General features: G+C 38.2%; 1 protein-coding gene across 1 annotated transcript in view; it reads left to right on the top strand.

The window, feature by feature from the left end:
- The window catches only part of Cdh2 (cadherin 2), a 215,198-nt gene that overhangs the window by 65,535 nt on the left and 129,530 nt on the right, over positions 1–20,133 (top strand). The gene's annotated exons all lie outside the window — the stretch shown is intronic.

The following is a 20,133-nucleotide window of genomic DNA, read 5'->3' as shown; positions in this document are numbered from 1 at the left end:
TTAAGTGAAATTTCTCTTAGGTTTCACAGCCTTCTGCTGAATTCATCACCTCATTGCCTCCTTCAAAGGAATTTGAGTCTGGCCTCCTGACCAGCCATTTGGTCTCCTCTCTGCTGGAACTGCCTGGGATCCCTGTCTGCTCATTAAGATTACTGTGCGGAATTCCTCAGGCTGAGACATCAGCAAACTATTCCCTGGGCTAGTGAATGCGGAAAGTCAGGAGGTTTTATTTTGGTTCAGTGAAATTGTCTGTGACCATAGAGCTGAAACATGAAAGAACCCAGAGCTGGAGTCAGAGAGTCCTCGCATTTAGACTGGGAGTGATTAGATAAGTGGCCTGCTGGTGACAGCGCTGTGATTCATTCTCTATCTGTGGATACCTAAACTTTCCAAATACTTCAGAGTACTGATAGTGAAACCTATCTAGCCTTTCACAGCTAATTGTCTGTTAGGCTCATTGTCTGCTGCCCTTAAAGGCTAAGGTCAAATTGCCCTTCTGGTGTTGGAGGTTTGAAAACAACAGATGGGAGCAAGGGTAATGCTCCTGAAGGCCGGGAGATGACCGAACGGTCTAACTGCTCTGTGCATGTGTGCCTCGTTCTTCTTCCGTTCAGTCTGGAACAGAGTTATCCAATTTTGGTTCTGACAAACGAGAAGAGAAAGAATCCCTTAGAAACGATCACAAGTCCTCCATCTTCCAGGTTTTGTTCCTTAAAGACCCTGAGCTAGCTAGCTGAAATCCTGGTCTAGCCCAGTGCTTAACTCTCTTGGTTTAGTGCTATTTCTGTCAGCATTTGACTCTCCATTCAAAACGCTTCAAGATTCCTGAAGATTCTGTTTGTAATTTTGGAAAAACAAACGTCACTTGCCTCTCTGACCCTTTATTTCATTTATGAGACAAGTCTTCATTGAACTCTCATATTCTTTTTCTGCTCCTTAAACTGCAACACACATAGAATACAACGTGCACCTTTTAATTTTAAATGTAGACAGTATTATTACTTAATATACACATGTTTTCTATTGTTTCTAAAAACCTATTTCTTGGTTATGTTATGTTTAAAATCCCAATAAAGTTCTGCCCTTGAGTTGGGGCCTTGGGGTAGGCACGCTCACCTCTGTGTGCCACTGCCCATGGGCTCTGCATTGTATCTATGGAGGCCAGCAGGAGGGCCCCAGGAGAGAGGTGAGGCTGGGTCCCAGTTGCCAAGGTTCTGGATTTGATAATGAAAGTCCTGCTCTGTCCTTGTCCTGTCTGTAAGTAGGCCAGGGAGCCTCTGCAGGCAGCCTTGGGAGTTGGTAAGAGCCCTTGTTCCCTGGTGGCACAGGCGGAGAGGGCCACATTCTGGGACTGTGCATGCTCCAGTTTCTGGATGGGTCTCTGCTTTCTTTTTCATCTGCATTCATTTCTCTTGTTTAGTAACCTCGATCACTTTGACTTAGCCTACTTCATGCTGGGTCTGTGAAGTATACCCCAGAAGGACTGTGACTTGAGACCTTGGGTGACCCTCAACTACCCTGTGCTCTAAAGCCAGCTTTGCTGTTGCCAAGCTGATACTGTTGAACAAGACTTGCCTCCTGGTCTGGCATGGGCCCTGCTGCTCTTGCAGTTATTTTTGTGGTGGATAATAAAGCCACTTCGGCACTTTACGTCACACCTCAGTTTTGTGCTTCCTAACCTGCCTTCTCTGCATACCAGACACATGTCCACATTCACCATCCATGTCACAACTGTTGTGAAGGTGAGCAGCCCCACTAACTTCCACTACAGATTGGTTATTTTGGGCTCCAGGGGCAAAGGGCAAGGTTTCTGGAATGTAAACGTACCCTGAGACCTTCTTGGCTGTGAGCCTTTGGCTGAGGTCGGCTACCTCTTCTTGCTCCTGTTCTCATTACTCCTCCTTTCCCTACATTGGATTCTGATTGGTATCCCCCTGGGGCGGCTGCACAGGCCTCTAGCTCTTCTGGACCTCAGTCTGCATCTCGCACTGGGTCCAGGTTCATTGTCAAGAAGTAATTTGCAGTGAAAGAGTGCGGATAAGGGAAGATCCCACATAGGGAAACAGTGCTTTGTTGCGTTGTCGTCTCTGGCTGCAAATAAAACAGAGCGAAATTAAGGACAGGACAATGCCTAGCATCAGAGATAACAACAAAGCCCCTCCTGTGTAATTAGAACACTAAAGGCATGTTTCTGTTTCCTGTGTTAACATGGATAACACCAAGTTCTTAATTCAGAAAGGGAATACATTTTTGAGTGTGTCAGGCTATTGACTGCTTTCTCATAAAAGGGCGCCATATGGCGCTGTGTTCGTATGCTCTTGCCAGGACAGTTCCTCCTGTCATGAGCGATTTTCCCCAGAAGTAGAATATGTAAATTCATGGTCATTCATTCCAAAAGTGAAGGGGCTAGCTTTTATTACTAGTGTGCTTTTTAAAAACACAATTTGGTCGTAGGAAAGAGGGAGTAACAACCCTCATGTGTGTTGACGTGCCTTTCATTTTACTAAGGATGCATAGTTTTAAAAGATTTCTTCTTGATCTTCAGATTATCTGGACATGAAAGCTATGTATTTTTTTTTTTTTTTTTTTTTTTTTTTTTTTTTTTTTTTTTTTTTTTTTTTTAGCTTTTCATATTCTTAAGTACAAGGGAGAAACATCAGAGAGATTTTTGACACCCGTTCTTTGTAAAATCACCTTGAAGCTTTCTTGGTTTATACTGATACTTGCAATAAGAATAATTTCCCACTTCTTGATAATAACAGTCCCAAATGTCTCCTGTGAATTGCTTTACCATATCTGGTTCCTTATATTTTCTGCTTAGACTTATTGATATCACAGGTAAAAGGACATGCAGGACCAGAAGATAGCTCAGCAGGCACCAGGCCTGAGGACCCATGTGATAAAGAGAACTGACTCCCACAAATTGTCTTGTGATTACCATAAGTGCATATATGCACATGAGTCCACACACACACACACACACACACACACACACACACACACATCTACACATATGTGAGACAGTGGAGGAAGGGTGAAATACAGAAACAAAGTGTGGCCAAAGAATTCAGCTTTATGTTTCCAGTTTTCATTATATTGGTTCAAGAGGAAACCATTATTCAGTGACCCACCAATCTAAAATTGGATGACATCCATTTTTTTTTTGTTGTTGGTCAGGGATTTTTAAAATTTATAATCAGTAAAATACTTTCTGCCACCACAGTACTAAGGTTATTACACAGAAAAAGAAAATGGTGTTTAGGAGCATAGGCTTGATTACCAAACCCTGTAGGTTTTTTGAAAGGGCAGCACTAAGTATTGTGTTAATGATTTGTACTAGACATCTAAGGAATGAGTTTTCTATTTTGTTCCTATTAGCACCTGGCAGAGGACTCTGTAGAAACAGGAGCTCTGTTATTAGCAGTCTGAAGGGTCTCCCATGGCATGGTGGCCATGCCTCACACTCTGCCTTCGTGAGAATAATCATACTTCATTTAGTGCTGCAGAAAGTACTGTTGTCAAAGAGATATTGAATCTTCAACATAAGCTGTGCCCATCGAGGTACAACTAGAGAGGGTTCCATTCTTCTGCCGCTGTTGACTGGCCAGGTACATATAATTCTAAAGCATAGAAGAAACCATTTTTTTGTTTGTTTGTTTGTTTAGACATTACTTCTGCTTTTTCTAGGTCAGGTTAAGAAGATTTAGGAAATGCAATTGTGTTCTAATATAATAACCTCTCTTCTAAAAGAAGTTCTCTCTTTCTCTCTCTTTCTATAAAACAGGTTTAACATGAACAGAAACTGCCTAGTTAAACTGACAGTTGTACATGTGTCATTTAGATGTGAATCTATGGGGTATGCACACATATCTGTTGAAGACAGAATCATCTTTGCTTTCTGAAGTTCCTAGTTGAGTGGGTATTGTGATGCTTCATTGGTAGCGTGCTCTTGGGTGCTTGTTTGACCATCAGAGAGACACTGTTGAGCGCTAGTCTGCTAGGGTGAGTTCCACTCGGCCTACTTGCTACCTTAAGGGATGGATCTGTTTCTCTGAGGGCTTGAAGTCTGTCCTACAGCAATGATGAAATCTGCCAATGACTGCAGAATCCATTGAAAGGGTTAAAGATTCTTTTCTGTAGCATTTTATGTCTCTTGTCATAGGTTTTAAATTTATGGGTCAAATAAGCAACCCAGTGTTTTCTGCACTTTTTCAGATCTTTGGAAGTTGTCTCCAAAGCCCTATCCAAAGAAAATGAGGCCATTTATCTTTCCAGGGGTCTTCCTGCCCTCTCAACATCTATGTGTTAATGGGATAAATAAGAGTGGTTCTCACTTCTTGAAACCTGCAGGCTGTCAAATGGGAGTGGGACAGAAAGGTAGCTGCTTCCTCTTGTCCACCAGGTTTTACTCTGGAAGCTGTTTGGCCAGATAATTGGGTTTAATTTGTAACGGAGGGAAAGGTTTACACTGTAAATAAGAAAGTCCTTTGAAGATAATCTTGTCAATAGCTGTTGGAAAGATGTTGGAGGAAGGCTTAAACTATTATTTATTTATTTCTAATGTCCTGGAGTTGGGTGTTTGTCTTTCTTTTTTCCCTTTTTAATTATTTCATCCTCTTTTGCTCTAATGCAAATTATGAGTGGGGGCTGGAAGGTGATAATTAGTCCTCTTCACTGGCTTCACCTGATTCTTTTCCCCCTTGTTGGCTAATTAAGATGCCTAAAAGCCTGCTTTTTCCTCCTTAAAAGGAAATGGGCTCTTTTGGACATCTGACTTATTAGAACCTTAACATCCTTCCCAGATAGCTCTTTTAAAAAACAATTATTATCAGCTTCTCTATATAGCTGAGAGAAACGTATTTGTGACTCTTCAAACATTATAGAAACAGGTTTTAGTTGCAAAGGCAAGACTCATGTGAAGATTGAGCACTCTTGTAAAGTGCACATGCAACACCTAGCAAGGCCAGCTCTTGTGCTTTCATTATTGGTCTGTCTCTTTTAGACTTGTGTCACTGTTAGGTTACCTTCTTTAGGTGAGGGTGCCTCTTGAGTCTTGTATAACAATGTGTCTTAAGTTGGGGAGGTTCCGTCTTAATAAGCAGACCCTCTCTTGTCCCGCATTGTAGTATTGTGGCAAGAATCCACTCACTCTGTGATGTGCTGGCCTAGACACTGTTGGTAGGCATTGGGTAGGAATTACTGTAAATCCAAACCTGTGTCTTAATTCACGACTTATGTAGAGGGAGGTACAGGAAATAATGGACTTTGATTTGTTGTTTTAACTAAGTGCTAGATCTTTTTAAACATTACTCCACAGTGTACTGTAGTTACACAATCAGCCGTTGCGAATTGAGTTATCTATCTCATAGGGGATTTTATTTTTACTTTTTTCAAGCCATTTATCTTCACATGAATTATGTGTTATGGAGTTGGTGATAAGTATCTGGTTGTGCTCCCCGTGTTTAACCAATGCCAGATTCAGTTGAGACTTACATAATTTTCATTTTATTTTTGTTTGCATCCCAACTAATTAAAATTCATTTGATTGTATTTATACATATGAGTGTTTTGCCTATATATGCACATATATATAGTACACCATATATTTACCTGGTGCCTGAGGATACCAGAAGACATTGGATTTCCTAGAACTGAAGTTAAAAGTCAGTTATGAGCTACTATATTAGTGCAGGAATCAAACCCAGGTCCTTTGGAAAGCAGACAGTATTTGTAACAACTGAACCATCTCTCCAGTCCTACGGCCTATGTAATGATAACTAAACATTTGTATAACTAAATCAACTGTAAATATATTGTATTATTTGTGATACATATAAGGAAAATAAAGTTAATAAACCAAGATTATAAATTACTTTAAAGACAATTTTTAAGCTTTTAAAATGTTGTCATATATCTGCCATTATGTGGTAAGTTATTTCAGCATAGTTATTAAGCAGGAAACAAAGGTCTATTAAAGGAGACAGATGATCTTACACTCAGAAGAAAAAGACGTCAGCTTATCGTGTGAGTTCCCTCGTGTTGTGCAGTTACATGCTGTGTGAAATATTTAAGTCACATCTAGAAGTTCAGAACTGCCATTGGTAGTCTGGTAATTGTTTTTATTCTCTGATGAAAAAGTAAGCTCAAACCATTTATCTGGGAGGAAGAGAAAAACACCTGGTAAGTTGATGCCCAAAGATGTAACATTTTCCGGTCCTATATTTGCTAATGGGGACTGACTGCTGGCAGGAAATTAAAAATTTCCAAGAATCTCACATTCACAGTCACAGAGCAGAGAGGCTGTGAATCATCTGCATGAGGGTATTATGGGAAGGAAGGCATTCTGCTCATTTCCTGTCAATTACTTTACAGTGAATCCTCAATTAATCGGTCCTCAAGGTGGTGTGGTTTCTGTTGGGCTGCCTGAGTCATGTTAGGGTTAACCAGAAACATGTTTTAGCTCCAAGCATTTTTTTTTTTTAAGTGTATTATACCACATATTGGAACAGCGCTCAGTGAATGGAATTGGTTTTTAATTAAGGACCATTCACGAACATTGGTGAATATTTTTCTGAATTTGAAGTTTTATTTTGAATTTGAAGTTAGAAGATAGTGAACAGAGCTTATTGAATGAGTGAGAAGATCTGTTATGTCACCATGTTGAATTTGTCTTTGAAGATTGGAGCAAAAAAAAAGAATTTTAAATTTATATAATGATAGTGGTTCCATTTAATTGAAATTTTATTTCCTACTGTAATATTATTTTGAAATGACAGCAGGAACTTGGAAATGTTCCAGAACTTGCTAACATTCGTTTTTAGTAATTTGCTTCATTCAGACTTATTTTGATTGGCATGCCATCCCTATGTTGTGTTCTGAAATCCCTGAAATCACAACATCTTGATAGAGTCTGCTCTATTTTTGAATTGTTTTAAATAGTAACTTTAAAATTTGCATTAATTGAAAGGTACCTTGTCATAACATTTGCTTTGTGTCATGAAAGGTTATCTATATTTGGAAGTAACATTTTGGTAAAAGGGGGATTATGGAATATTTATGAACTTTCTCTTCAGACTCATAGGTTATTAGAACAGGATGGAACTTCAGAGCTTTGCAACCACAGACTTCTCAATTTACAGTTGAAGGAAATGAGTTCCAGAAGGATCAAATGACACATCCAAAGACACAAGCTAAATGCAGGAGGAACTGTCACTAGGCAGGTAAAACCACCACAGGTGGCTTTGGCCTGGGCAGGGCGTTCCAGTGGGCACAGTACTTTTAGGAAATCATACTGTGAAGGCTAGTGCATAGGCATATAGTTATTAATGATGTGTGTGTGTGTGTGCGTGTGTGCGTGTGTGTGTGTGTGTGTGTGTGTATGTGTGTGTATGCGCGTGTGCATACCTTTTCATATCTGTGTCTCAATAATCAAATGCTTTTATCTCCTTGCCTGTGTTAGTGTGTTTGATTCTGTTTGTGAATTAATGAAGGGGCTAAAGATACTATATTTTGGGTAGGAATGATTTTTCCTGTTCTCATGATCCATCTTTAGGAATGTTGCTTTGTAGTAAAACTTATGTTAGATAATGAACAGGAATCAGCAACCTGTGTAAAATTATAAATTTATATTATTTATTTCATGTTTTATAGAGAATTATTAGTGCTAGATTTATTGACTTGTATGTATGGTATGTTTGTGTGTGTGTGTAAACATGATCATAAACCACATAGAACACATGTGGAAGTTGGAGCACAGCTTTCAGAACTTTGTTCTCTCCTTCTACCATGTGGGTTTGAAGGATTGGATGCAAATTATTGAGATTGTAATCAAATGACCTTCCTCAAAAAGCCGACTTACCAGCCACTATTTCATAAAACACTTTAAGAAAGGTGAAAATTAAATATGGTATGTTTATAACCTTTAATTTCAAGAATGCAGAATATATCTCAATTTTTGGTTGTTTATATTTTCTAATAGAGGGCAAACTTTTGTACATTTTAACCCCAACCCTAACCCTAAGTAATCTATTTTGATTTAATTTTTTCAGCAAAGCATCAGTAACCTTTTCATGAGTAGAAATGGTCATTATTCCCATGATTATCATATTTTGTAGAAACAACAGTTTCTTTGGACGTATGTTGTTTGTAGTATTTCAGGAACCAAAGTTAGTAATGATAGCACCTGGAATTAATACTGACTATTGTCTTAGAGAGGCAAACAGGAGACAGAGCCAGTGAGGATGAAGAAAGGATGCATGGCTTGGTGCCACTGGCCTCAGCCTTAGAGTTTTCCAGAAGTGCATCCAACTTCTCCTGGGTCATTAGTGATCTCTGTGTGAGCCTGTTTGTACATGATCTGGCCTCAAATTTCTAAGCAGAATTTTAATACCCTGTTGACTTTGTTTTGCACATAGAAATGTAAGATAAATAAGAATTGATTGTTTGGGCTTAAGAGTCTTAACTTCATTTTATTTCTCCCCTGGCTTTCATCTGGGTACCTGCCTACTATGAGTAACTTCTATTAACTAACTAATGCAAACACAGTGCTTTCATCAGGAGATAATATGCTTTAATGAGTATAATCAGCTCTGATGTATATGTGCATGTAAGAAGCATTTTGCCTTATTTTCAAGCATATATTCTAAATTTATAAAAATATGAAAACTGTTTGCAATTGCAATGTTAAGGATTCCCAGGAATGAAGCATTGCTCACTGTATAATATCACCTATTTGTAGTCTTAGAAACTATGTTGTTGTGTGTGCATGAAGATGTATGTAGGTAATCTGCATGCACATGTAGAGATCAGAGGACGTCTGTAGAGTTCTTTTAACACCTTTTCATTGGTTTTGAGGTTTAAACTCAGCTTACGTGGCTCACACTGCATATACTTTTTGCTCATGGTGCCATCTCCCTGGCCCATAGCTTATCTTTTATATTTATAAGTTTTTAAATTTTCATTTCATTTTGTTCTGCTGAGTAATTTTAGTCTGCCTCTCAGTACTCTTTGATCTTAGCTCACAAATAAGACAGATAGATAAGATCTATTGATGACACTAACTCTCTAAACTCGAAGAAGATTTTTTGGGGGGTTCTATATTTAATTTTCAATAAATGACAAAACACTTGACTTCAAAAGGCAGGAGAATCATTTGCATATTTATCACAAAGTAAATAACCTGCATTGCAGTCATAAGGTGTTGACTGCTGTCATTCAATTGGGAACTCATTGTAGAGTCTGGTTCTCAGCTCCCAACATGCCCCATTCACACAGCCCTCACTGCAGGGCTGAGTTTACACAACCAGCTCTTCAGTTAAAAGGAAAACATATCAAGAAATAATTCTGCCAAGATGGGTCAGTATACCCCAACTCTGTTTACATTTTCATTTTTTGATTATTTAAACATCTGTCCACCAGTCAGTTCTGAGCATTCTTCTTTTAAAAACAGTTATGAGGATTTCTTTTTCCTATTGAAATTAGCCTCTGACTTCATGGTTCACTGGAAACAGGAGATTGCACCAATGATAGGAATAAAGTAGCCATGCCCTGCCAGTTGGAAGACACAGCCAGGACACAAGCTGCTTTACAGTGTACCCGTTTTCCCACTCCACAGTAACAAACGGTGGCAGCAAAGAAGAATTTGGCCATTTCTTTATAGGCAGATACTGGACCAAGAGGAACACTCTTAGTTCCCTCATGAGCAATGTGGAAATGGAGGACAAAGGAGGCAATGGAGGGGCAGAAAAAAAGGGGAGCAGGTGTGTGGGAGCTGGGGAGTGCTCTTCCTTCTCTTATGTTTAAATCAGTATGTAGTCTTCTAAGTGAGAACCCCTTCCTCACCCAGGACACACTTCTGTAAGCCACTGTGCTCCAAGCTATATCCTTTAGTTACTGGACTATGCGACAAAGTTTATTTTTGTATTTCAATCAAGTCACCCTTTATAAAAAAAAAAAAGAAAAAGAAAACTCAGGATCCCTAAGAACTGTTATTTCAGGCAAACAGCATTTTGCTCAGAATAAATTGCAAATGGGTATTAAATAAGCTTGGTGAGATTAAATTCCCTAGTGTGTTAGGGTGTATTTGTTTATAAATCACAGGTGTGGTTCGAGTCAAGTCCCCAGGTGGCTTTTAGAGAAAATAGGGTGCTGTTAAAGAAATGCATACAGGTGCGGATGGCTTTGAAAGACAGGGAAATTTACCACTAACTTCATTATGGCTCATGAAAATTGAGCTGTGTTCAGTCAGGAGAGTCACATAAATAGCTACAATGGTGGTTGGGCACAGAAAGGAAGATAGTTCAAAATCGGGGACTCTGGTGTGAGTGCTAAATCCCCTTAATCTGGAGGATCAGAAGTTCAAGGCCAGCCTTTATTATATGAGCCTAACACCTTGCACACTCCTCCAAGAAAATGTAACATGGAAGCATTTAAATATCCTTGAACAATAGATTGGAAACATAAAATATGATGTGAAAGAAAATAACTTAAACATTTTAAATGCAAAGCATCCACACAGTACTTTAAACCATTAATGTTAATTTTGGTGATTCATGGTAGCTATGTTGAATTTTTATGCCCAAATTTCATGTCCCTACCCTTGATGGTCCATTCTCTACTGGAAAGTTCTAGAATGTATGAGAGCAACTATGAATTTTCCCAATGATGTGATACTGATGTTTGGTTTTCAAACCTTGATTATGCAAAAGGCTATTTGAGTGGATTATTTTTAATAATAATAATAAGTTCACAGGCTCTGTCATGCTTTCAGTCAGGCCTTCCTACTCAGTGGGAATGAAAGGTTTTAGGGTTCAGTCACCGAGTTGAAAGTGTTTGTGTATAGCTTGAGTGCATCCCCCAAGGATACATGTGCCAGAGACATGGTCCTTGGTGTGGCAATCTGAGAGGCGACAGGATGTTTAAGAGGTGAAGGAGGTAAGGTGATTGCTGGCAATGACTCCAGAAGGGATTAAAGCTGCTCTCACAGAATGGCTTGGCTCTCTCAAGAACAGATTTCTATGAAATGATGCCACCAATGTGCTCGGCTTCTTCTGCATGCAGATGGTTCTATCGCTGCTGGTCTGTTATGTGTACCTGCAAAAGAGACTCTTACCAGAGGCTGGTAAGATGCAGTTGCCCAACCTTGAGCTTCCAGCTTTTAAAGCTATAAGAAAGATAAGCCCCTTTAAAAATAAAACTTATATCCTTGTGACTTTTGTTAGACAGAAAATGACTACTACCTGTGTGGATTGTACACATTGCGGTCCACAATGCTGTGTTCTAGATCTCCAGCCCTACAGCAGGATCTGCGAGAGTTCCAATAACTATAATTTAATTTGTATTTATTATTGTGTGTTCGGTGTGTAGGTATGACCGAGGGTGTAAGAGAACAAAATTTGGAAGGCATTCTTTCCTTCCACATGGTTTCTAGGTATTGAACTCAGGTCATAAGGTTTGAGCGCCACTACCTACTGAGCCATGTCACTAACCTCCCCCAATAATAATAATGATGATGATGATGATGATGATGATGATGATGATGATGATGATGATGATGATGATGATGATGATAATAATAATAATAATAATAATAGTTTTATATTGAGTGTCTCAAAACTTTAGGAATGATGAATTAACGTGTCATCTCTTGTTTGAGAAACTCCACAGACTGGTTTGAAGACTGCAGGCCTGGTTGCATAGATCAGGTTTGAGACATTCAGGAACCTCTGACCTCATGTTTGTGCTAAACAGCTAGCATGGCAATAAGTCCAGTATCTCCAGAAAAACAAAATTATTGATTTATCTGTGTGATTTATCGTATGCCAGTCTGTCTGCCCACAATGAAGAGATATTTTGAGAGGAAATGGCTCATGGAATCTGACAGGTTTGAAGACTCAGGATGGTTCAACAGGCTGGGCATGATGAAATTGATGTCCTGTAAGTAATTCTAGGCACAGGGCTTGCAGGTTCAAATCCCCAGAAGATAAGTAGGAAGACATGAAAAAGCAGGGAGATTTCTCTCTTACTCAGGGAAGACCAGCCTGCATATTGTTAAAGAATGCTTTGGCTAAACATAGGGCATTCACCCACATCAGAGAAGGCATTCACACTCCCCAGTCTCAGCGTTTGAGCGTAAATGATGTGCTTGTAGTCACACTTACTGCTTGTTTGTATCATTCTGGTCTCTCCTCAGGCCATAAAAATCTTTCACCTTTACTAATGTATGGACAAGGCATGGCCTGGTTAAGTTGACACATTATATAGTACATGTGGTGTCTGTCTGATACCCAAAACAATGCTTTTCAAACATCAGTATGGAGTAAATATTCAAGTTGACAGGATGGCAATGAATTTAAGGAAGGGCAAGTAGATGAATACTACGGCAGTATGCAGGAAAGGAGAGAGGAATGAATGCATGAAGAAGAAATGGATGGATGGATGGAAAGATAAACAAATGAATAAATGAGTATATGTTTACCACAGAAGTTAAGCAACCAGGAGTATCCATGTTGTATATCTAGAAATAATTCTGACTTAGCTATTTAAAAACCATCAATTTCACAGATGTCGGCTTAACATATGGTGTCATTTGATGCTTTTATACATGTGGACCACGCTAAAAGGTTGTATCTAATTTTGAATGTACTCAAAAATATTAAGAGAGATGTAAACATTTTTTAAGAAATTATACATTTTTATGTTCTATTTCTTTCAGTTGGCATCACATGATTCATTGTCTTAAACCTCCATGCCATTTTTTATATTGAGATATACTTATATATTAAATTTTATGTTTATTTTATTTCACATTTAGTATTTATCTTTTCACTAATATATTCTTTGGTTGGTTTTACCTTTATTAAACTTACTTTGCATTGTTTTCTTGCCAATTGTCTTTATTTTAACTGTGGAGAGAATAACTTTCTAAACTCTCATACATATGAAAGTTTTCAATGACATACTGTAACAGGCAAAACTGTACTAATGGAGCTGACTATATTTTAAAACGGTAGAATATCTTGTATGTTTTGAAAATGAACTATGAATTATATGATGTGAGCCTGTTTTCCTTTCTCTATCTTCATCATAAATTCTTGACCTGTGTACATCTCCTCTTGTAAAAAATAGATACTATAAATACTTAGTGGACAAAGTTAATTCAAATAGCATAAACACTGTAAGATAATTTTTAAAGACATGGGTATTCTATACATTATTATTTACAATAAATTTACTTATAAATCATAATATAGTTTTATTATTGTTGTCTCTATTATTATAGCCCCTTTTATAGATTTTCATGATGAAAAATGAGGTTGTCAGTTTTGTATAGCAAGTACATTACCTGCTGGCCATCTCACTGGCTCTATTTGTAAAGATTTTTATAGGTGACAATTTTCTTTCTCAATTAAGGAGTTAGTGGACACTGTCTGTAGAAAATTACAATAATGGTATACTTTTTAAAATAAAAGCTTGAGAGCTTTACTTCCAAATGGAAGATGAATGAACAGATGAGAGATAATGTTTGTAGCAGGCTTTTGTTACCCCAGAGTTCCTAGATGGACTACGTCCATGCGAATCTTCCATTGTGAACATTTCATATCTGTGCAGACTGGTTTTGTGAATGCATTTACTCTGTAGGATTTGTAACCCTAGAGTAACACTCATGATATTTTGCTGGCAGATGCTGGTTAATTATGGGCACAGTTGTGTTGTTTGACATGCTTTCCCAGCTGTCCGGTAAGATGCCAGTCTCCTATCTTGCTTTATTTCTTGGTTTGTAAACAATTATCCTTGTTGAGATGCATATAATATCACACCTGGCCTCTTTGTTGGAGGTTTTCTGTTCGTTGGTTTCTTTGTTTTAACTCTGCTGTTTAAAATGGCCTTCACATGTAGAACTAAGTGGTATTCCTAAGTGCAGGAAGACAGTAATGTGCTTTATGGAGAAAGGGTACATTGTAGGTAAATTTTGTGTCTCCAGGAATTGTGGAGCTGGTTTGATAAGCATTCAATGTTATGAGTCAACAATGAACATTAAACTCTGTGTTTTAAATAGAAACACATGAGAAACACTTATTGAAAGTTAACAACAAATACAGTGACCAGAGGGTCACAGGGCCTTTACTCTCTAGTGTTTGTAAATCGAGTCCTTGCATCTTTAAATGATGATGAGCCCGAATATCAAAAAAAACACTTCAGTTTTGATCACCTTGCAAAGCTAAGTTCCACTGTGCAGTTTTTACACTCTTTTCTTAATGATACATTTTGAAGATTTTCCTGTGTTGTTAAATCTTTAATCTCATTTTAATGTCTAATGTAGCAATACAGCCTACAGATGTGCTATTAGTTTATCTAATAAATGTCTTTTTATAGATCATTTACTAATCTTTCTTCCCAGCTCTTCCCTGTCATAGGCAGTTCTGAAATAAACATCCTGTGGCTTAATCTTTAGCACATTCATGATTATTTATTTCCTTGGTACATAAATCTTGCCAATGAAATTTCTTTGGAGCATAGTGTTTACAAGACCAAACTTTGGCAGTTTCTAAATTCTTCTGAGTTTTCTGCTAAGGACAAAGAAATTGTCAAAGAACTCCATTTTATCAACTTTTGAAAACTTTATTGGAATATGAAATACTATAAAAAGTTATTTTTTGCTCTTATTTTACTGTCTCCGTGATGAATTTGTTCTAATGTATTTAAGTCTTATAAATGTGGAGATAATTGGAGAAGAGATATGTGACCCGGGGACACGGATGGGGATGTTTGTCTAGCTCCCTCTTTTTGAAAACTAAGGTTTTGGACTGGTTTGACTGTTTAGTTGCATGATCAGGTGACCACCTTGGTTACATAGAAAGTTCATGTCCTGCCTTAGCTGCATCACACCTTGCTCCACTCCTCACAAAAGAGATAAACCTATATAGCCTTCATCTCTTTGGAGCATGTCAGTCATCAATGTATAGAAGTCAGAGTGCTCATGGTCACTCCATGTACTCACCATGATCTTTTTAAAGTTCTGTTAATGATGACTAACGTCAAGAAATACAAATAAGCATGAGTCTCTCTAGACACAGCACACAGCAGCAGAACTGAAGAACTTATTATCTCTTTCCTCCCATCCCGTAGTCAGACCAGGCAGAACTGCACCCCATTGATGAGGGGTCTCCTCCCAGATGCCTCAGGGGCACTCTCAGCAGAATGCACTGAAAGTGCAGAGGTTGGAGAAGATAGTAGTCACACTGAGAACGAAGTGGCAGAGCAATGTGCTCTGCATTAGACATTGAAAAATGACTTGAAAATTATCACTGGGAAAGTTATCTAATGCTTGCAGATTTGCATATTCTACATTGGCAGGTTTGTAATTTATCATGAGCTTTTTCTCAAGGAGGGAGTGTGCCTAGCATGCCATTATTTTAAGCCTGCTGCAAAAAGTAAATGTTGATCTTTGCTATGTAATTTTTATTTATGAAGTGTGTGTGATAGTTCATAGCTTTTACATATTCTCATAACAGTGTTTTGATTTGCTTTGCAGTTCCTTTGTGGTCATCAAACATGGAGTATATAATGTTTGATCATGCTGATACATTCCGATTAGCCATTTTTCTGTAACGTGATCATTTTGCATTTGCTCTACATTACTTGGCTGGGTGTGAGGTGTATTTGTGTGTCAGAGTGTTTGTGTTGAGTGTCGGGTGTCTTCTATTGCTGTCTCCCTTACTGAGACAGGGCCTTCCACTGCACTCAGAGCTTTCTAATTGTCTTAGGTGGACAGCAGTCAATTCTGGGATTCTCCTGTGTCTGCTACTGTCCCTGTCCCCACCCTCCACCCCCACCCACCCCTTTACTGGGCTACAGAAGGCACGCTCACACCCAGCTTTCACACTTATCTTGGAGATTTGAACTCAGGGTTTGTGTTTGTGCTGTGTACCAACTGAGCCATCTCCCCAGCCTCTCTGCGTCTTAATTATTGACACCAAGTGAATAATTTAGTACTCATATCATTTTTTTTCTTGTGGGATGATTCTTTTTTTATTATTTTTCTTTCATTTGGGGAGAACTTTCCTCAAGAGGAAAAATGCATAAACTACTTCATAGCTTTTGTTGCATATTTAGATATTCCTTTCCAAATAGGTTTTGCTAATTAACATTATTACAATATCATTTTATGTTATACATATTATTAAAGTCCTACCTTTTGAACAGACATAAATTTCACCTTAATATTTTTAAACTTTTTATTTGTTAACAAGGATCATTTTTCTACTAATACTTATTACAGGAATTTTATAAAATTTTTCTGTACATTTTTACCAAAATTCTTGCCCTTAGGCATCTTTTTTTCCTGACTTTAGGTCATTCCATCCTTTATGGAGTCACTCCAATTTAAATATTTTTATGCAAGTAACATTTAAAGTAGGTGATATGCACCTTTATATGTCCAGTGCTGTGGAGGGAATTCAGTTTGTGTTACTCGGTTCTCACTTGACACTACACATTTCACAGAAGAAAACATGTAGGAACCACCCTCACAATGTACAATTCCCACATAGTTCATTTTGTGATTCTGGAACACAGCCAGGGTCTCTCCCCGGCACAACCCTATTCCCATGTGGATTCCTTCTTCAGTCTTAGTGTTGGAAGTATATTTAATGATTCCCCCACATACTGTCCATTGTGGAACTCTGTCCCAGAACCTTGTCATCAGTTTTTGTGTATGTATTGTTCTTCTAAACTCCTCCAGACAAGCAGACACTTAGAGTCAAAGCCTTTGTTTCTTCATTCATCATATGTACAGAGATACACTGAGGCCTTCCTTTTCCACATATGTAATAAAGAGAACATTTAACAGATGTCTGACTATCCTGTAGCCTCATTGGCAGGGAGTATTTTAAAGTTGAAAAAGTCCTGGTTTCTAAGGTCTGGCCAGGGAGGAAAAACTTGAGTCACTATATAGTTGGCAGAGTGTGAAATCTTATTTCAGAGTGTTGAATGGACTATAAGCACCACAGATTATGAAGTGAGACTCTGTACTAAGGCAGAAATGATAAGAAGGTACTGGAAAGTACAACATAACATGTTATAAAACTCTCTAAAGTTTATTTTCTCAAACTTTAGAGATTTGGAACTAAAACAGCCTGGGTAGCTCTCATTGCCTCCCCTCAGTCGCTCAAACATTAAGACATGGAAATGCATTTTCTAGAATAGGCAGAAACGTTAGCAAGGAGCTTGTTCAAACCTACTTATTATTTATGTATTTATTTATTTATTTATTTATTTATTTACCATGTCTATGTTTCTACCAGTATTTATGAGAACATGTGTGCTGGTGCCTGGAGATGGCAGAAGAGGGTATCAGTTACCCATAGCAGGAGTTCTAGTTGGTTTTTAGATGCCTAAAGTGGGTGGGCTCTGGGAACTAAACTTTGGTCCTGCAGAAGAAAAGCAAGGGCTTTCCCTTTTACAGTTAAGGAAATGAGGTTTAAAGAGTTAGGGGTTCCCCAACCGGATAGAGGATTGTCCAGAGTTTCAGAATCACGGAAGGCTGTACTGCCTTATAAGCATAGAGAATAGTCTGTGTGTTACATCACCCTTTAGTCAATGAGGTATTAATCAGATCCAGGAGCCGTTTGGACCCCTGGATATGTGGGCCATCTCCAGTTGCCTCTGCTGCTAACGGCACCTCACTTCTTCTCCTTCTTTCTGTAAAACTTCTAAAATGCCCCCCCCCCAGGGAACACAGAGATGTGAGTCTTTTTAGATGTCTATATTCTGCTTTTTCAGAAACTGAAATTAAAGCTGACTTTTGGGATTTGTTGTGGTTCCATTTCTGAAAGCAGCATGCACCCATTTGTACTAAGTTTTGTGCTTTAGTCTATGCTTAAGTATGAACATCGTAAGGAAGGGTGTGAGGTGCAGGGAGCTGAGAGGGCTCCAGGTAAACCTGGTAGGCAGAGACTCACATTTTCACTTGCATCTGACTCTCATATCCAAGTTATTTTGATTATTGTCCTTGGAAACAATTCAAGTGTTTAGGTTTCTTTTTACTTTGCTTATGGTTAAGAAGATAAAGACATATGTGAAGTCACCTCAGAAGAAGCTGGCACGGTAGCCACTGTATGGAATTAGAATGGTAGAAAGGACAGAAAGAAGCTTTTGAAAGACTCTATCCCAAGATCACTAAATTTGAAACTCATTGGTCAGGACTATGACCGAACTTTTTATTAAATGAGAACACTTTTTGTTAAGACGTGCTGGGAAGCCAGAGACCACTTAGCATCTTCTGACAGACTAAAAAGGGAAAAAATGAGTCAGAAGTTTTGATTTTGCTGTACCTTGTAGGGCCTTTTCCCAACTCCCTGAAAAGCCAACTTTCTGGATGTTCATGCATAGGAACTCACTTATACACTCACACACAGAGAAGATGTATGGCATCGTTACTTGTATTTCCAAACATAGTTGGACAAAAACACTACTTAGACTTTGTGGATAACTTTGGGAAGGTGCAATTAATTTTTTGTCTGCAAAATGTAGGGTTGTTATAAGCTATTTATATATGTATATATATAACAGTGATGTTAGAATACTAATATATTAGGTGGCAGTAACTTGAAGAAAGATAATTCTTTTGGGTCATGATCCCTTTTAACAGGTCTTTCAGAGTAACAGAAATAATAGTACAGTGTTACTCCTATGTGTGATTACTTAAGGAGTGTGAAAAATGTCCCAGTTCATTGATTATCTTTCAGGAAATATCTTTACCATCGATGGCTTAGGTTTGAACATTGGCTCATTCCCTCTGATTAGGTAAGAACATAATTTCTTCTTAGTGAACCTTTCCCATCCATATTGGAAGTAAAAGTTGGAGGCAGAGATCTGTCATTCCATTTTAATTTCATTCATTCCATGAACCATAACTAAAATGTAGAGGGAACTAGATGCAAGTGGCATCACCTCTTAATTGCTTATTTCCTTTCTTGCTATGACTTCTTTGGAGATTCTGTGTTTTATAGAATAATACTGTTGTTTTAGGTTTGTTTTTTTTACCGTCTTTTTGTGAGTCTTTTAAATTTTGGATACTTTTCGTGCATTTATGTTGTTTTTCTGTTTCTTTTCTAATTGATATTTCTACTTTCTGATTTGTGAAGAAAAGTTTGCTGAGGGAATTTTAGCCATTAGATTAAATACACTTTAATATTTTGTCTGGGGTAATGACTTAAGTTTATGGGATGTCCTGGGTTTGTGTTTTTTGTTTTTTTTTTTTTTTGGACTTGTTTCATTTTTGTAAGAAAGAACTTCAGAGTTCTTGGTGAAAGCAAACACTCTTTCATTGAAGATAGCTCAGGTTAGACCAGTACTGTCAGAGGCTTGTTTAGTATCCAGGCCAGTGTTTTCTCTGACCCAATGCAGGCTTTCTTCCGTAGCCTCAAAGATGAAAATCCAAAGCTACGGTTGAATGGTAGTGTGCAGAAATTGGACCCACAACCGTCAGTGGTGCGGGGCTATAAACTGCTGAGATACCAACCTGCAGAAGCACACAAATGGACTGCATTTGGAGATGGGGTCATCACTAGGTTTTAGGGGGCAGCATCAGGTTGGGCCCTAAGCCAGTGACTGAAACCTTCATAGAAAACCAGGTGAGGAAACAGAATCCCTTAAGGAAAAGCCATAAGAAAAGACAGGTAGGAGGGTAACCATCTTCAAGTAAGGAGAGCAGTGTCAAAGGAGACCAGCAACCCTCCTGTTTAATATGCCCGCCTCAGACTTCTGGCCTCTGTGGATGTCAGAGGATCCATTTCTGTTGCTAAGTTCCCCAGCCCTGTGGAAATTTGTTATGGCAACATGGATAGGCTAGCACAGACGGTGAGGTGAGGGATAGGGGCTTGTTAGAGTCATTGAATGGCTACATTAAATGGAAACCTGTCCATTTATGTTGGGACACTGACATTTTATAAATATTATTTTTAAAGTGTAATATTAAATCACATTTTTTTCTCAACATCCTTTTCAGTATGATACCTAGGAAGGTATCCTAAAACCATTAGTATTTCCTTTTTTTTTTTTTTTTTCTAGATCAGTGGGTTGTTCATGGAAACCTATATGTTGAAATATGACTTTAGCTGATCATATTAGGCC

This window comes from Mastomys coucha, unplaced genomic scaffold, assembly GCF_008632895.1.
Source record: "Mastomys coucha isolate ucsf_1 unplaced genomic scaffold, UCSF_Mcou_1 pScaffold13, whole genome shotgun sequence".
NCBI lineage: Eukaryota > Metazoa > Chordata > Mammalia > Rodentia > Muridae > Mastomys > Mastomys coucha.
Note: the sequence above shows the minus strand (reverse complement) of the source record. Positions and strands in the feature narration are given on the sequence as shown.